The sequence below is a fragment of the Rhinopithecus roxellana genome, chromosome 4 (genome assembly GCF_007565055.1).
Source record: "Rhinopithecus roxellana isolate Shanxi Qingling chromosome 4, ASM756505v1, whole genome shotgun sequence".
In the NCBI taxonomy this organism is placed as follows: Eukaryota; Metazoa; Chordata; class Mammalia; order Primates; family Cercopithecidae; genus Rhinopithecus; species Rhinopithecus roxellana.
The window spans coordinates 8,508,308-8,527,394 of NC_044552.1; the positions used below are offsets into that span (position 1 = coordinate 8,508,308).

The following is a 19,087-nucleotide window of genomic DNA, read 5'->3' on the forward strand; positions in this document are numbered from 1 at the left end:
TGATAACAGTAAAGAAGGTAAATTCATTCATTCATATATTCCTTTATTCATTCATTCATGTAAATGTATTGAGCACGCATTATGTGCTAGGCACTGTTCTTGGTATGTCCACAGCTCTGAACATAACAGGCAAAAGTTCTTGCCCAAATGGAAGTTACACTCTAGAAGGGAAGGTAAAGCAAGACAAAAATATGCAATGTGTTGGACAGAGATATGTGCTAGGGAGTAGTGGAGTAGTGGGGTGCAGTTTTAAACAGGGTGCTCAGGGAAAGCCTCATTGAGAAGGTACTTTTCTTTTTTCTTTTCTTTTTTTTTTTTTTTTGAGATGGAGCCGCCCTCTGTTGCCCAGGCTGGAGTGCAGTGGCGCCATCTCCACTCACTGCAACCTCTGCCTCCCAGATTCGAGCGATTCTCCTGCCTCAGCCTCCTGAGTAGCTGGGATTACAGGTGCACTCCACCATAACCAGCTAGTTTTTTGTACTTTTAGTAGAAACGGGAGTTCACCATGTTAGTAAGGCCGGTCTCGAACTCTTGACCTCATGATCCACCAGCCTCAGCCCCCCAAAGTGCTGGGATTACAGGCGTGAGTCACCGCACTGGGCCAAAGTTACCTTTTTTAAGTTATATTTTTTTCTCAACCAGTGTTACCATGGTATAATTTATCTTCTGTAAAATTCCCACATTTTAAGTGTACAGATGAGTGGCTTTTGACTAATGTATACATCCACTACCCTAATCAAGTTGTAGAAAGTTTCCATTTCCTTGAAATGTCTTCTTTCTCTTTCATAGTTAGTCTCCTACTCCCACTCAAGCTACCACAGATATTATTTACATCATAATAAGTCAGTTTTTCCTGTCCTAGAATTTAATATAAATGCAACTATGCATGTTAAGTCTTTTGAATGTGGCTTCCTTTGCTTTGTTTAAGCCATGTTACCACATTTATCAGTCATTTTTTTATTACCGAGTCTATTGTATGAATGCTTTATAATTTGTTTACTCAGTTACTTATTGTTTCTAATACTCTTCATTCTTTGTGTGGTTTCTTCCAGGTACTATTCTCTTTATACTGAAGAGCATCCTTTAGCATTGTCTGTAGTTCAGATCTGCTTATGATGAATCTTCTCAGATTTTGCTTATCTGAAAATGTCTTCATTTCACCTTCGATTTTGAAGCCTATTTTTATTAAATTTGTATAGAATTCTGTGTGAAAAGGATTTTTACTTCAATACTCCTTGTCTTCTAGCCTCTACTGTTTCTGATGAGAATTAGTAATAATTCTTAACTTTGTTCCCCTGTATATGTCTTTTTCTTTGGCTGCTTTTACCATTCTACCTTTATCTTTAGTGTTCAGTCATTTGACTGATGTCTTACATGGGGCTTCCTTTATCTTCATCCTGCTTGGGCTTTGTGGATTTTTAAGTCATTTTTAAAAGTTTTGGGAAGCTCTTGGTCGCTATTTCTTCAGATATTTTTTTCTGCTCTCTCTCTCTCTGTCTCTTCTCCTTCTGGGACACCAAACACACGTAAGTTAGACTGTCTGATGTTGTTCCACAGGTCTTTGACCCTTTGTTCATTTTCCTTAATATTTTTTATTTCTGTTCTTCAGATTTGATATTTTCTACTGTTATGTCTCCAACTTCACTTTTTCTTCTATCATCTCCACCCTGCTATCAAGCTCCTCCGGTGAGTGATTCATTTCAGGCATTACATAATTCTACCATTTCCATTTGTTTCTTTTCATGGTTCCCATTTATCTACTAAAAATTCCTCATCTACTCACCACTTAGGACCATTTTTCTCAAATTAATTAATATATATTTTGACTATATATTGTAAAATATGTATGTTTTAATGTTTTTATTTTCTAAATCCAACATTTGGTCCATGTTAGAATGGTTCCTTTGCTTTTATTTTTTTTACTATGGACTACATTACTCTTGTATGGTTTTTGTTGGTTTTTATGTCTAGTGATTTATCTTTGAATACCGGGCATTGTGAATGTTACATTGTAGAAGCTCTAGCTCAGCCCTCATCAATAGTACCTGCAATGAAGAAAGTGTTCTATGTCTGCACCATCCAATAGGACAGCTGCTGGCCACATGTGGCTGTTGAATACTTCAATGTGACTAGTGTGACTGAGGAACTCAATTTTAGTTTTAATCTAAATGCTTGCATATTTACCCCCAGAACTGCTCAACCTCTGTTATATTGTCTCAGTCTCAATCTCATAGCAGCTGACATCTGGCAAGCCTCAGATGGTTTTGCCTGCACATATACAGTCAAGCCCTCAGCCGCGGACTCATGGAGGGGCTTCCCACATGCATGCATGGACTTTTAGGACTTTCTCTTTGGACAGATTCCAGGTATTTCAGTTACCTCAAACTCTGATCCCTGCCTCTTCAGCCTAGCAAGAGTCTTGTGCTCTGCTCAAACTCAAGTCTCCAGGCAGACAGCTGGACTACTGTGGGGCTCACCTCACACTCCCATCTCCCCATTTTTGCAGTCTGGTGTTGTTTATTTTCCATTGTCTAAAAACTATCTTGCTTCACATACCTTGTCCTGTTTTCTAATTGTTTACAGGGGATGAAATAGTCTGAAACTAGTTATTCCATCACAGTCAGTAGCCTGAGAAGTGTCCCTTTAGGTCATACTCTAAAGAAGATTATGGGATAACTAACTAGGAGAAGAGAGTTTCAAACAGGAGGACATCAATGGAAAGGGTGAGAGGCAGAAGCATGCCTGGCTTAGAACGGTAAGGAGGCCACATGGCTGAGCACAGGAGCTAAGGACAGAGAGAGTAGGACAGGAGGTCAGAGAGGCATGGTGGTGGGAAAGACGCTGTTTGATTTTATAGGCCATTATCAGAACTCTAGCTTTTACTCTAGTGAGATGAAAAGTCATTGGAAAGTTTGGGGCCAAGAACTGATTTGGGTTTTAACAGGATCACCCTAGCTCTTGGAAACACCTCCAGGACAAAAGCAGGGTGCTGAATCAGAAGGCCATTGAGAAAAATCTATTGACTAAACTTGAAAATCTAATTAAAATTCTGAATTATTCAAGATCGATGGCTGAATTTTTATCCATTTCCTAGAATTTGGGGCTCGCTAGCAGACAGGTACCTTAGTGTGGAAGATCACATCATCTAAAGCCTGATTAGCTGTGTGACTTTAGGCAAGTGACTTCAGCTGTCTTTCTTTATTTCTATACAATGGAAATAATAAGAATACCTATTATGTAAACGATATTATGACAATTAAATGAGATAATTCCTGTAAAATTCTCCAAATGATACCCAGTGCGTATGAAGTAAGCATTCTACAAATGTTAACTATTACTATCTGAGAGGCTGAATGTCTGATGATTATTACTTTACCCTGTGGACATTGACCTTGGTCTGCTCTGTGAATAAAGGGTACCACACTCAATTCTGATTCTCAAGAGATATGTGCAGCTGGCCTAGAAAAACTATCTCAAAGACAAGACTGAAGGAAATAAGAGCCAAGTAGAGGTCCATACTGTCAGCTCTTGCATAAGGAGGGAAGGCTGAGACATTATTCATTCAGGCTGAGGAGATCTTTGAAGACTGTTGAGAGACAATGAGTTAGGGTTTGAAGAATGGTTTAGATACAGAGACTGTGGAAAGGGAAGGGAATTCTGAAGGTCACCTGAACTTGCGGCCATCACTAATGTTTAAAGAGTTTCTTAAATTCAAAGTGAAAATTACGAGTTCAACATGGTTATTATCCTCTTAAGCTCACATTTGGAATCAACCCTATGAAGTAGGATATCGTTACCATAGAGCTGAATGGCTTTATTAACTTATTTTTGGAAATTAGATGACAAATGCAAGCACAGTCTTGTTTAGTAAGAAGCATTTCCCAGTTGCTTCTATGAGAATTTAGGAAAGGTTCTAGAAAAGCAGAGAGAACCCAGGCAAGTCCTGAAATCTCAGTCCAGCAGAATTGAGAAAGTGAATAATGGCCCTCAGGTCACAGGAAGGCAATCAATACACTAATCAAAGGTTGTGATGAATCTAGGTTGTCTCACATTTCATCTGGCATAACATGTATCCAATTGATCATTTTTAGCATAGTTCATCAGAGGAGAAAAACTTGGTGAAATATGATCTAGTGGGGCAGGATGCACCAGTTGCACAACAGACATAAGCTGCTCTGCTTTGCTACACCTGTATAAAACATGAGAAAATAAGTTTTCATAGAGTTTGAGGCATATCCAACAACCTCAGGTAGAAAGAGTATCCATTTATTTAATGGGGGAGAGAGCAGTGGAAAGGCTCAGCCTCATCCAGACTGAGAAGTGATTACCTTGGAAATGTTGTTTGTTTTGATTGAGAAAGTCAGCTGAGAATGTATTTTAAATGGGCAGAAAATACATCCATCAAAGAAATAGTATGCAGTCATCAAAAAGAATGAGGCATGTTTGATATTTTAATAGCGAGTTATCTCCAATGTCTATAATAAAGTGATAAATGCAATATATAGATAATTGTATAGTGTATGACAATTATGAGAAAAATGAAATATACATTTGCACATACATAAGGTTGTACACACAAAGGATGCCTGTGGGGGAGGGAAATTGGGTAGCTGGGACTGAAGATAAACAGGAGACTTATGTTTCAGTCTATATCTTTTGAATTTATTTCTATATGCACCTAGATTCAGATAGTTTTATTTATCAGTTGAAAAAATTAAAAAAGAATAGGAAAAAAGAAAATAACAACCATAATTTAATTTTTTTTTTTTTTTTTTGGAAAGAGAGAGTCTCTTTCTGTCACGAGGCTGGAGTGCAGTGGCACAATCTCTGCTCACTGCAACCTCTGCCTCTGAGGTTCAAGCAATTCTCCTGCCTCAGCCTCCTGAGTAGCTGGGATTACAGGCACACACCACCACGCCCAGCTCATTTTTGTATTTTTAGTAGAGCCGGGGTTTCACCATGTTGGCCAGGGCTGGTCTCGATCTCTTGACCTCGTGATCCGCCCGCCTTGGCCTCCCAAAGTGCTGGGATTGTCGGCGTGAGCCACCGTGCCCGGCCTAATTTAATTTTTAAAAGAGCTGGAATATGTCCATTCCTTTCCCATTTGCAAAGGGCTCCAGAATCATCCCAGATGATGGCTTTCAAAATGATAGTTCAATAAGGGAGATTTAGGAGAAAGCGGCTTCTTCCTCATGCTTCACTTAAGGATCCCTGAGAGTATTAGTTTGCTAGGGCTGTTGTTTAAAAAACACACACACACAAACTGAGTGACTTAAACAGCAAACATTTATTGTCTCCCAGTTCTGGGGATTAAAAGTCTGAGATCAAGGATGTCAGGAGGATTGGCTCCTTTCGAGCGCTGCAAGGGAGAACCCATGGCTCTCTCCTAACTTCTGGTGTTTGCTGGCCGTCTTTGGCATTCTTTGACTTGTAGAGGAATCACCCTAATCTCTGCTTTCATTCTCATATGTCACTGTCCTTGTGTGCATGTGTGTTTATGTCCAAATTTTCCACTTTTATAAGGACACCAGTCATATTGGATTAGGGGTGTGCTCTAGTGACTTCTTGTTAACTAATTACATTTGCAACAACCCTATTTCCAGATAAGATCACATTCTGAGGCACTGGGGCTTAGGACTTCAGCATAAGAATCTGGAGGGGACAGCACTCAACTCATGACACTGAGGGACACTTACCCAGAGTTAAATTGCTTACTGAGGGTGGGTATTTTGCTATGTGTCTATGAGGCACAGGTAGTAACATGCATCTCTTCATGCCCCAGATGTATAAAGTGAGTACACACTGGTATGATTGAATACCTTAATGTTTTTTAATGCATTACTGTCCTCTGAGGAAAGAAGAGAGCTTAAACCTGATTAGCTAAGAACAACAGCTTGTTAGAGCAATAAATCCATGAAACAAAACTCAGATCCCTTGCTCTTCCCTCCCCATCCATGCCAGCTAAAGGCTTATGTACGCAACAATGTTTATTAAACACCTACTGATGCCTGATGCTGCACTGAGAGCCAGGGAAGGAGCTGGACAGAACATCCTCCTGCCCTTCAGTTGGAGAAAAGACACATAAATTAATGCAGACATGCACCAAGTGACTACGCTTCAGTCAACGACAGACTGTATATAGGACTGAGGTCCCACAAGACTAGGATGAAGCTGAAAATTTCCTATCGCCTAGTGGCATTGTAGCCATCCTAACATTACAGAACAACGCATTACTCACATGTTTGTGGTGATGCTGGTGTCAACAAACCTACTGTATTGCCACCACATACAATCGTGTACAGTCTATAATATTTGATAATGATAGTGAACTACTATGTTACTAGTTTGTTTTTACTATAGTATACTTTTAGTCGTTACTTTAGAGTGTACACTTTCTCCTTACTTTCAAAAATTAACTTTAAAATAGTCTCAGGCAGGTTCTTCAGGAAGTATTCCAGAAGAAAGCATTGTTTTGGTTTTGTTTTTGTTTTTGAGACAGAATCTCACTCTGTCACCCAGGCTGGAATGCAGTGGCATGATCTCGGCTCACTGCAACCTATGCCTCCTGGGTTCAAGCGATTCTTCAGCCTCAGCCTCCCGAGTAGCTGGGACTACAGGCGCCTGCCACCACGCCAGGCTAATTTTTGTATTTTTAGTAGAGACAAAGTTTCAACTATTGACCAGGCTGGTCTCAAACTCCTGACCCAGTGATCTGCCTGCCTCAGCCTCCCAAAGTGCTGGGATTACAGGCGTGAGCCACCGTGCCCAGCCAAGAAGACATCCTAGGATATGGCAGGTCCCTTTGTGTCATCACTCCTGAAGACCCTCCAGCGCGGCAAGATGTAGAGGTGGAAGACAGCAATGCTGCTGATCCTGACGCCGTGTAGGGCTAGGCTAATGTATGTTCTTGTGTCTTTCTTTTTAATTACAAAAGAGTAAAGAAGTTTTAATTTTTCTTAAGTTTATAAAGTAAAAAAAAGTTATAGTAAGCTAAGGGTAATTTATTATTGGAGTAAGAAAAATTGTTTGATAAATGTAGTGCAGCCTAAGTGTACAGTATTTATAAAGTCTACGGTAGTGTACGGTAATATCCTAGGCCCTCACATTCACTCGCAGACTCACCCAGAACAACTTCCAGTCCTGCAAGCTCCAGTCATGGTAACTGCTCTATACAGATGTGCCACTTTTTACCTTTTATATCCATATTCTTACTGAACATTTTCTATGTTTAGATAGGAAGTATTTACATACACAAATACTTGCCATGGTGTTGCCATTGACTACAATATTCAGCACAGTGACATGCTGTCCACTTTTGTAACTTAGGCGCAATAGGCTAGACCAAATAGCCTGGGTGAGTAGTAGGCTCTACCATCTGGGTTTGTGTGAGTACACTCTGTGCGCTTTGTACAATGACAAAATCATCTAACAACACATTTCTCAGAACATGTCCCCATGGTCAAGTGGCACATAGCTGTAATTATATCAATATATCATAGTAAATGTAGAGCTGTGACCAAGGCAGAAAGAAAACCCTTAACTCTACCTGGTGATGCCGAGAAAGGTGTCCTATGAGAAGTGTCATAAAAGCTGACTGTGGAAGGCTGACTCTGAGGGAGGTGAGGGCAGGGGGAGGTGAGGAGGGAAAAGAGAGTCCTGGGGCATGTCATGTCTTAAGCGAGGGAGCCCAGACAGACTCCTGGTTACCAGGAATGGAGACAGGAGTTGGAAGTAAATCTCAGGTGCAGACGAGCTTCTGAAGGATCTTGTCTTCAGCCTGAGGATTTGGGACTTCTTTATCCTCCAGGAAACCCTGGAATATTTAGAGGAGTCACTTGGTCAGATATCCTTTTTTGAAAGATATTAGATTGGTGCAAAACGAATTGCGGTTTGGGACTGTGAATTTTAGATCCTTATAACTAGGCTCAGACACATCTTTATTAATTAAAGTAGGAACAATTACAATCAACACATTTTTGCCAATGAGAAATAAGTTTGTTTATTCCTGTAGCATAAAGATCTATGCTTTGGGATTCAGCAAACTCTTGGAAAGCATTTTCTGCATAGTGCTGGTTGTGGAAGCAAAAAGTTGTTGAGATACTTGAAGAAATGATAGTCGGTTGGCGAGAGGTCAGGTGAATATGGTGGGTGAGGCAAAACTTTGTAGCCCAATTGGTTCAACTTTTGAAGCATTGGTTGTATGACGTGCAGTCGGGCATTGTTGTGGAGAAGAATTGGTCCCTGTCTGTTGACCGATGCCAGCTGCACGCATTGCAGTTTTCCATGCATCTCATTGATTTGCTGAGCAGACTTCTCAGATGTAGTGATTTCACCAGTATTCAGAAAGCTGTAGTGGATCAGACTGGCAGCAGATCACCACACAGTGACCGTGACCATTGTACGCAATGGACCATCACTGGTTGTTGTATAACATCTACTTTTCATCGCATGTCACAATCCGATCAAGAAACGGTTCGTTGTTGTTGTGTGGAGTAAGAAAAGACACCTCCACCACACGGTGATTTTTTTTACTTTCCGTCAACTCATGAGGCACCCACTTACCGAGCTTCTTCACCCTTTGAATTTGCTTCAAATGCCAAAGGGACGGTAAAATAGTGGACGTTGAGTTCTTCCGGCAACTTCTCATGTAGTTGTAAGAAGATCAGCTTTAATGATTGCTCTCAGTTGGTCATTGTCAACTTCCAATAGCTGGCCGCTACACTCTGATCTTCAAGGCTCTCGTCTTCTTTGCAACACTTCTTGTACCCCCACTGCACTGTACATCCTGGGCCAAATGTGTTGTTGATGCTGCGGGTTGTCCCTGCCGCTTTACGTCTCATTTTGAATTCGAATTAAAAATTTGCTTGAATTTGCTTTTTGTTTGACATCATTTCCATAGTCTAAAATAAACATAAAATAAACAGCAAGTAATGAATCATTAGCAAAAAAACATAAAGCGAGAAATGCTCATTAAAATGATGTATAACATAACCACATTTATTTAAGAATGTATTCCAATATCAAACAGCAAATTCCAACAATGCAAAAACACAACTACGTTTGCTCCAACCTAGTATTTTCAGAGAGAATGAATAATGGGGAAAGAAATTGAAGAGAAAATAACAGGCAAGGAGATTTTTGCAGGTGAGAAAAAAATTATGACCAATAGTCTAAACTGTGATAGTGGTGGCATGAATAGAGAAAACAGGGGCACCCTTATCTTCTCCTATTTGTACAAATTCAGTTAATTCTGTTTTAACTTCTTTATTTTTTCAGATGACAAAAGATAATACATACTCACTGTAAAAAATTTGGGATTAAAAAAGTTAAAATGTGTAAGGAATAAAACAAAATCGCCCCTTAGTTATCCAGAAATAAGCATTCTTATTAATGTTTGTGTATCCTATGAAGTTCTTTTCAAAGTCGTATCTATGCGCATATATAGTCCTTTAGTCAAACTGTTTTATAAACAGTTTTTTCCACTTTATATATTTCCCTATTAGTAACTTTATAGAACTTGATTTTTGGTTGATGTGCTATATATATTTATTTAGCTAATCTAGAAGACAGATTTGAAAACTGTTAAGGAATTATAAATAGCAGTAGGAGGTGATTAATTAGCTAATGGGGTATGAGGGAAAGGAAAAAAACTGAGCAACCCCAACTTTTGGGCTAAAGCCCTTCTTTTTACAGCTTTCTTCTTGTTTTGGCCAGAATTGGAGGGTCCATTCTGTGAAAAGGAGGTGGCAGAAGGATCCGTGAATATATATTACATTCAACCTCAACAGCGGTGAACATAATCACCGTTCAGGGCATGCAGACACAGCCCCACGTTCACAAGCTGCCAGAGCATTCATTAAAGTGGATAAAAATGGCCTTCAATGAAATCCTCAAAGGATGTGGTAGATAAAGCAAATGCCCTCCTAAACACAGCTGCAGGCTGCCAAAACCCCCAGCCACACCTGATGAGCATTCTTAGAGAGGAGCAAGTAGAGACAGCCTTCCTCGCCAGGAGGGAGGCCCTCTCCAGGCTGTGTGGCGCTGGCTGTGGTCTCTGCACCTGCCACTCACCTGATGGCTTTCTTACATTCTGGGAGGGCATGCCTGTCCGAGCACTTCCTCTGCTCAGTCTTTCCACAGCAAGAGGAGGAAGAGCAAAAGGAGTCAATATCTGTGAGGCACAATAAATCCAACTGAGGTGAATAATAAAGCGTCTTCATTTCCAAAAACTTAAAAGGCAATGTTAGGGGAGATATTAGGAAAGAAACTGACTAATTAACCCAGGTTTTCATGTCAGGCTCAGTTTGGTTTCCATTGCCTAACGGAAATCTCCTACGCTCCTGTGCCTCTTCAGAAATGGCTTCTGGTTGAAACACAACCTGTGTCTTTTGATTGGTTGGGAACTGAAAGATGTTCCTCTTTTAATATCATAGATGGAATCCAATATATTTTACTTTCTTCTTTGTGCTCATGGACAAAGCCTCAGAAAAAAGTACTATTTAAATAATATCTTTCACTGACAGTAGACTCATGGGAAAACTGTCCTTCCTTCCCTCCTCCCTCCCTCCCTCCCTCCCTCCCTCCCTCCCTTCCTTCCTTCCTTCCTTCCTTCTTCCTTCCTTCCTTCTTCCTTCCTTCCTTCCTTCCTTTTTCTGAAGTGTATGGAACATTACTGCTTTTACTTTGTCTTATTTGGCTTATGGGAAACCGTGGGACTTCTCATATATCTATGTGCTGAGCTGACGTAAGGGGGACTATTAACTGCTTCTATGCAGCATTTATTCTGCCGAAGAGAAAACATGGGGTGTGGCTTTGTTGAAAAGCTCCCCATCATTCACTGTTCGCTGAAACTCATCCATTCAGTCGTTAAGCACAGATCTACCTCTGCCCCACTTCTGCCTGGGATGGTGCTAGATGCTGAGAACGTGCCATTGCCTGCATGTTCTCAGCAGCTAGCAGAAAGCTCAGTTCTAGAGCGCCTTCCCCCAGCTTCTGGAATCTCACAGGTTAGTTGGGAGGTCACTTAAATAGAACATGATGTGTGCTGTAAACAACTTAAGCACAGAGTGCAAAGGAGCATCTAATTTGAGAGCTGCTTAGTAAGATGGTTTCACAGAGAAGGCATGTATGATTCTACAAGGAGGGCATGGCATGTGTAAGGCTGTGGTGTTACAAGAGAACATGGAGCATTTGGAGAAGTGGACGTAGCTCAATGTGAGGCAAGAGAAGAGAGTGGTACATCCTAGCAAGGAGATTTCCAGTCCTGGAGGTAATGGAGAACCATTGATGAATTGTGTTTTAAGAATAGGCATAATGTAGTCCAATTCACACTCGGTGAGGTAGTCCTTGAACCATTGTTCACTGCACCACATGGTCACAGTCTTATTAAGCTGAGAGTTGAAAGGCTCATTGGAAAACCAACCTGGCAGTTCTTGTAATGGAGACATGAAGGTAATGCAGGGCCTACAACTCTAGGTTTCAAAAAGATCAAGGACATTTCATAGATCTTGCCTTACTTTTCCTCTCAGGGCAAAACACACATTACAAAGACCCTCAAATGATGCTCACTGTTACCAACATTTTTTTTCTAATCTTACATCTTTCATCCTAAATGCTCATGAAAGACATGCTGCTTCTGGTTCAAACTTGGGCCAATGACAATGCTTTTCATGTTTGTTGACCCAATAATCAGCCATTGCACTCAAAGACTTAGAGCGGATCAGTTTAAAAACAGCTATTACTGCATTTGAACTACAGCTCCCCTCCAGTCCCCCGTATGTCTGGGCTTGCTGTTGCCACAGGAAAGCTCCCAGTTCTACCCAGGGAGGGATTGAGTTTCTCAGCTTGTTTCAGCACCAACCCGTAAAAGCTGTTTATGTCAAATGTCAGTAAATTGCAAACTTACCCGTGAGGTTTAATTGACTTTATTCCACAACAAGAGTGGCCATATGAAATAAACCCAAAGACTCATAATCAGGCAGGACTAAGTGTTGCATTTTGGAGAATGGCAAGGGGTCGTTTCGGGAAGGAGATGGAGCACCTTCCTATGCTAATCTCATGAGATTAGCTTTAAACATCTTTAGTTTCTCCAGTCAATAATTTGTTATGGAACTCTCATTTTACACTTAAACATTTTTTGAACTCTTATTTTTGCACCCTTTAGCACTGGGATAAAAGATTCTTAAGTCATATCTCCTCCCCACTCCCACCACCACCACACTGTTTTATATAATACTTCCTTTTACTAGTTTACCATTTTAAATTTATTTACCTTCCTCTCCACACCCCTCACCTCCTCCTCACCCTGTTGCTTCAGAAAAACTCCTGATTTGTGGAGGAGTAAATGCTCACAACTATCTATTCTCTCAGCCCTACATCTCTCTCAACTTGCGCCTCTCTGGACAGAACAATTTTTATCTTTTTAGCAATTCTTATACCGCAGTTCCCCTTCACTGCCATAATTCTGGTGAACTCACTGTTTGAGATCCGTCTCCATTGTTTCCCATGGAGATCACCAAAACCGATACTACCAGGAGCTTACATTTAAGCCCTGCAGAACATTTAGGAAGAGAGCGTTTTGGGTTTGGTTTGATTTGTTTCAGCTATTTTTTTCTGTCTCTAGAAACATGGGTAGATCGAGCTTACCAGGTGAGGTTAGTGGCTTTCTTCTCTGGAATCTTTAGAGTATCTACACAATATTCCATCTGTGAAAATTTGCACAATAGACTAGATAAACAATGGATTACGGAGAAAAGAGTCCTAATACTCAGATCCTAAAGCAGTGCTAGGTTAACAACAAGGTGCTTACTTGCTTGGGGAGCCAAAATCAGAACAATGAGGCTTTCATGGACTTATCCAGAATTTTATAATTGATAAAAAGAAAAATCATTTTATGTTTTGTGGTTTAGTATTGCTTTAATTTGGGTTTACACATGGGAGGAGGCACCAAAATATTTCAGTGCTTGAGGACTTAGACTAAGAACCACAAGGAGGTTGAGAGAGAGCAGGAAACAGGCTGCCCTTTGTCACGGACCTTGTCTTTTCTGGCACTCTTTGGCTCTGGTTTTCACAGACGTGAGTCTGATGAGAATGCTGAGTAATTGGCTTCTAGTCTCAGCAGACGTATATGAGTTGCCTTTGCTATCTCTAGCCCATGTCTCCTGCTCCCGCACCCCCCTCCCCACATCCTAGTTAGCCCCTCCCCAAGCTTACCCCCTGGTCATTCTCACGGGGTCCTGTTTTTTACCCTAGGCCCCTTAGTGCTCTCTGTTCCCACCAAAATATCTTTCAGATCCATGAGTCATATTAAATTAGCAACAGCTCTTTACAAGTTAAAAGTCATCTCCCTCCTACAGATAATGTCATACAAATACGGGTTAAAGTCTTAGCTAAAGAAGGAGTGTCTAACTGTGGACTTTCAGTCATAAACCACTGGAAAGGACATCTGACTAGGGGCAGGTGATCTCAGTGCTTCTAAGCTCTCATTGTGTGGACTTGTGCTGTCTAACAGAGTAGCTACCAGTTGCAAGGGACCATTACAATTTAATTAAAATTACATAAAATAAAAAACTCACTTCCTCAGTCACACTGGCCACATTTGATGCACTCAATAACCACATGTGGCTGGTAGCTCCCATGTCAGACAGCACAGATACTGATCATTTCTTGTCTGACAGGAAGCTCCACTGGATGGTGCAAATCTAAATAATTTCCTTCTTGGCTTCCTTGAAGGCAAGGCCTTCCACAGTGCAGGGTTGCTCAGGCTTAGCACTATTGCCATCTTGGACTGGATTCTTCTTTGTTGGGGGTGTGGGGGCATCCTGTGCATTATAGGATGTTTAGAAGCATCCCTGGCCTCTATCCCCTACATGCCAGTAACAGCCACCCCCACCACCCAGTTGTGGCAATCAAAAAACGTCTCCAGACATTGTCAAATGTCCCCTAGGGGACGTCTATGCTGAAGCTGGCTGGAGCTCTGGGGATCAGGGAGGACGTCTGTAAGCGTGCTTATGAGTTGTAAGCTCTAAGAGGGGAGGGACACTGCACAGGGCAGGGCAGGCACATTGTAAATGATCTTAAAACATTACAATTGAGAAGAATTTCAGAGTGACATTTATAGCCAAGAAAGATATTCTTCCCCTGACTGGGGCATTCCCTTGATGTTAAATTGTCCTGTGTGTCAAAACCCTAAAGAACTGCAGGGAAGCCTATAACTCCAAAGGAAGGCAGAGGAAGGTCCCAGGGGACAGGTTGTGGGGTGAGTTAACTTATTCCAGTCAAGGTGAAGGAGTTGCCTCTGGGCTTCACTCTGAGACTTGCAGCCTAGTGTGCTAAGCTCCCAGTTCCCAAAGTGGCCATTCCCACACTGAATGGCATTACTGCCTCATCAGCAGCTTGTCAGCTGTAAATTCTAATTCCAGGCCGGGTCTCTCTTCCCAGGACCAAAGTCATAAAGATGTTTGCCCTTGCACGGGTGTTTGACATGTGCTAGACCACATTTGTGTATTTGTCTTAGGGCCCTCTTGAGAGCTTAGTACTTCTCTCTGACCCAGGCAAGGCTTTATGTGCTGCGCATTCCTCCTGAACATGATGTCATGCTTGTGCCTCACCATGGAATTCTACAGCCAGGCACAGGGGCTCAAATCCAAAGATGGGAGGACTTAAAAGGCTTAAACAAGCAAATGTTTTTCATCATTTAAGGTTTTAAGAAAACTGAATTCTGAAATATTTATGGTCTTGGACTCCTTTGTGGGTCATCAATGACCTCTTTCCTTTTAGGAGATATCTCATGGAGAGGGCGTCTTGGCCTGTTCCCCTCTGGGGCCACTAACTCACACCAGAGCTGACTCAACCATTCCAGGGGAAGACTGGTAAAAAGTTTACTCACCACACACATCTAGCTGAAATGAACGAAATCAAACTCAGCAGAAGTCAACACTTAGCATGGAAGGCAAAGTAGAGATGAAGGGTTGCCCAGCTGCTGCACACCAGCCTTTAGCTTTAGCTCAAGTTGTTCTGCTTTGAAGGACAATGCCAATCATCTGGTAAGTAAATGAAGACAATGGTTCAACAATGCTGTCGAGTCTGAGAGAAAAGAGAAGCCATCCCTATGCCCAAAATTTAGTATATATTAAGATTGGGGTGGCTTGCCCAGTGCCTTCTGAGATGACCTGTGCTCTTTTCTTTTATCCAGGAGCAGTTAGAATCAATGTGCTCCATCTGGAAGTTCTGCCTAAGGGTCTGGCACCATAGAAAGTTGTCCAGGATGATTTTAACCCTGTTACAGGATCCAAATAATTCCTGATATGTATGAATGTAAAGCCCATTCTTGTATCCAGCATTTCTTAGTGGAGATGGTTTTGACATTTTGGGTGGGATGAATCTTCCTTCTGGGAGTGTCTCCAGCACACAACAGGGCACGAAATGCAAGTGGTGTCCTCCTCTGGTCATTGTCACAACCATCCACCCACCAACGCATGCATTCCCGGGCACCACGTGGTGGGTGGCCCTGCCCCCACTGAGCACATTGCAAGCTTATTGCCGTAGAAACTAGAATGCTAGTACTACCCATGGGAGCAGGCAGCAGGCCTGTTCTTTATTTTACTCTTTGATTCTGCAGACCTCAGATTTACCCGCTGTTATTGATCTGTGGAGGGCTTTTGACTGCCCATTTTCCCCCTAGAGTGAGCTCATATGAGTGGAAAAGAAGCAAAGAGGTAGCTGTTACACAGCTGTTCCATTCCTGCTCCCTGTTCGTCTCCTAATGTTGTGAATACATCCTAAGAATTCTCCCAGGTGTGGATTAAGATGACTTAAGCCAGGAGGAAATTTGCCTTGGGGCAAATTTCCCCATCTAACATCCTCATACAGGCCCTCTTGCTAGACCCACGTTATTGAACTATAGCTTCAGACTCCCAGCAGGCCCTCTTTCATTTTCCATCATCTTTCCCTGTCTGTATTTTATAGTACAAGGTGCTGAAATTATCAGGTGATCAGAGAAGTCTAGAACTGGATATAAACCAATAGATCATCCAGGAACGTGGCTTTCAACCTCCAGACTTCGACGTCTATTGACTGTGAAGATACTGGAGGGGACTCAAAAGCTATTATCATTTTCAAAAATGGTGTCAGAACTGTTCAGTGTACTTTAAATAGGACTCACAGGTGTATTAAAATGTCAAGCTTTCTTTTGCCTAAAACTGTATGAACACGGTGCAGTAACTGGTTATTTCAATGCTGACAAAAGTTCTGATTGACAGAACTTGCACTCATTATATGTCACTCAGTACCTAACTGATATGATAACTTCAAAATCAGGAACACTGTGGAGAGAGATTAGTAAGAGGTCCTTAGTGGTAAAAGGACTAAGGAAATTGTAGCCCGATTGTCTCTTTCTTCAAAAGTTGAGGCCCAGAGATGTGAAGTGACTTGCTGACAGCTGGATGATTAGTGCTCTAGAACTATGGTGGCCATGCCACACCAGGACAGTTCCTATGTGCTCCTGTTGTCCCAGTACCATCACCAATAGGAATCCCTGTCGCTCTCAAAAGAAATCCAGTTTGATTAATAAATTACATGGTCACTGTACCTAAAACCCAAGTCTCCAACTGCCAATTCATCCCTTTCCTCGCCACAAAACTCTGCCTCTTTCTCTCTCTTTCATGGTTCTCAAAATTGTTCCTCCTATCTGATTCCATCTCCTATGTTTTCACAAGTAGGTCATCCTCCACATTTGAGTGACTATAAATGACAGCTCCAACTCCAGATGGCCTGAACCATGGGACCTTTTGTTCCTGAGTGGAGGAGGAAGGAAGATGGTACAGGGGCAGGGGCAGCTGGGCCCCAGGCAAGCCCAGGGCCTTGCCCAAGCCTCAGACAGCCACCCACGTGCTCCTATGTTCTCAGTGACAAAGGCTGGGAGGGGCAGAGGGAAGCTGGCGAATTTTTATGATTTAAAAACTATGAATCCACACTGAATAGAAAAAACTGCAATGTAAAACACCACCCATGCAGCTCTGAAAGTCCAGAACATCCAGGTGACTCCAGTATGGTGTTCATAGACTTTAGCAATACTTTGAAAACCTCTGTGAACAATAAAAGTTAAGCATGAGAAAGAAAATATTTCCCATAAGAAAATATAAACCAAACCCTTTTCCTTGTCTGCCACATGGGGCCAAACATACCAGTGTGTTTAATTGGTAGATCAATACCACTCTCAAGAATTTCTTAGATGCCATAAACACACAATGCAATTTTGGTGGAGTCCCACAGCAAGCTATAATCATGAGAGGGGAGGACCTGGGTTCAGCAGCTGTGCTTTATTCCTGTGTTGCTTTGAACTCACAGCAGAGCTAAATACCCGGCTCACGAGACCTTCTGATAACAAAGTCCAGCAGACTTGGGAGTAACTTGGTTGTTTTTTGTTGTTGTTGTTGTTGTTGTTTGAGATGGAGTTTTTGCTCTGTTGCCCAGGCTGGAGTACAGTGGTGCGATCTTGGCTCACTGCAACCTCAGCCTCCAGGGTTCAAGAGATTCTCCTGCCTCAACCTCCCAAGTAGCTGGGATTACAGGCATGTGCCATGACACCTGGCTAACTTCTGTATCTTTAGTAGACACAGGATTTTGCCATGTTGGCCAGACTGATCTCGAACTCCTGGCCTCAGGTGATCCGCCCGCCTCGGCCTCCCAAAGTGCTGGGATTACAGGCATGAGCCTCTGCACCCAGCCGAGAAACTTGTTAAAATGAAAATTGGGTCTATGTAGACTGGGAGATTAAAATTGACTCCTTTTTAATACAAGGAACCTTGCTTTACTGTTTCATTAAAAGGTTTGCCAGTGCAAACTGAAAATGTAGGAGCCCTTTTTAAAAAGCAGGAACAAAAACAACAACCTCTGCTGTGAAAGGTACTAGAATAAAAGCTGCTTTTTTTTCTTCTGCAGTCTCTCTTTTGACTTGTCACAAGGCTTTTAAAATCATTCTTATTTGTTATTTAATGCCAGTCTAAGTAAAGGAAAATTAAAATTTTAAATTGTTAGCATGAATCTTACCTTTCATCTTTATATTGTGCAAAGCCAACTTTAAATGAAAATATAAGAGCATTTAATTTGTATGCTAAATTGTTCAAAATGATGCAATTTGCATATTTCATTCTTATCAGAACAGTGGAAAATGCTGCACTAAACTAATTCAATGCTTTCATTTCACTTCTCAATAATGCACATTCTTTTTTTTTTTTTTTTTTTTTTTTTTGACAGAGTCTCGCTCTATTCCTCAGGCTGGAGTGCAGTGGCATGATCTCAGTTCACTGCAACTTTTGTGTCCTGGGTTCAAGCGATTCTCATGCTTCAGCCTGCTGAGTAGCTGGGATTACAGGCACCCGGCACCACGCCCTGCTAATTTTTGTATTTTTGGTAGAGACAGGGTTTTACATGTTGGCCAGGCTAGTCTCAAACTCCTGACCTCAGGTGATCCACCACCTCGGCCTCCCGAAGTGTTGGAATTACAGGCGTGAGCCACCGTGCCCGGCCTGATACATACACATTCTATCAACACTCTCTACCTTTGTCTTACTGACAAGTAAGGAAGAATTGAAAAAAAAAGGCCTATGGGTTGCCTTATCTTTCCCTTTCTCTCTGTGTCTTCATTTTCAGTGTAAGTTGTTTGCAAATGCAAAGAAGTAACATGAGTAAGAAAGGACAAACCAAGTTTCCTTGGTTATATGTGTTTCTTAGAATACCACTGCTGCTTTGTGTTTGAAGCAAGTTTTGGTTCTCAAATGGAAAGTGTGGCCTCTCAGGGCTGTCAGTGTCCCTCCCCCTCCCCAGTTAACTCAGTCATAGACAAAACACACTTTGTAGTCACTTAGAAGCTCCATGAACTCCCACACATCGTGAATACACCAGAATTCTGAGCTCATGGACAATGTTCCATGTGAATGGAGTAGACAAGAAAGGATGGGCACACGTATCTCCTGTTTCTGTTCCTTCTATGTTGTCTCATCAGAATTCATTTACAAAATACAAGTTTAAAGAGGAAATTATTTTAATAACAATTTTAATATGGTGGCCGCAGAGCATGAAACTCATC

General features: G+C 41.7%; 1 protein-coding gene across 1 annotated transcript in view; it reads left to right on the forward strand.

The window, feature by feature from the left end:
• NEDD9 (neural precursor cell expressed, developmentally down-regulated 9) overlaps positions 1 to 19,087 on the forward strand; it is a 200,962-nt gene that overhangs the window by 40,022 nt on the left and 141,853 nt on the right. The window lies entirely within an intron of this gene.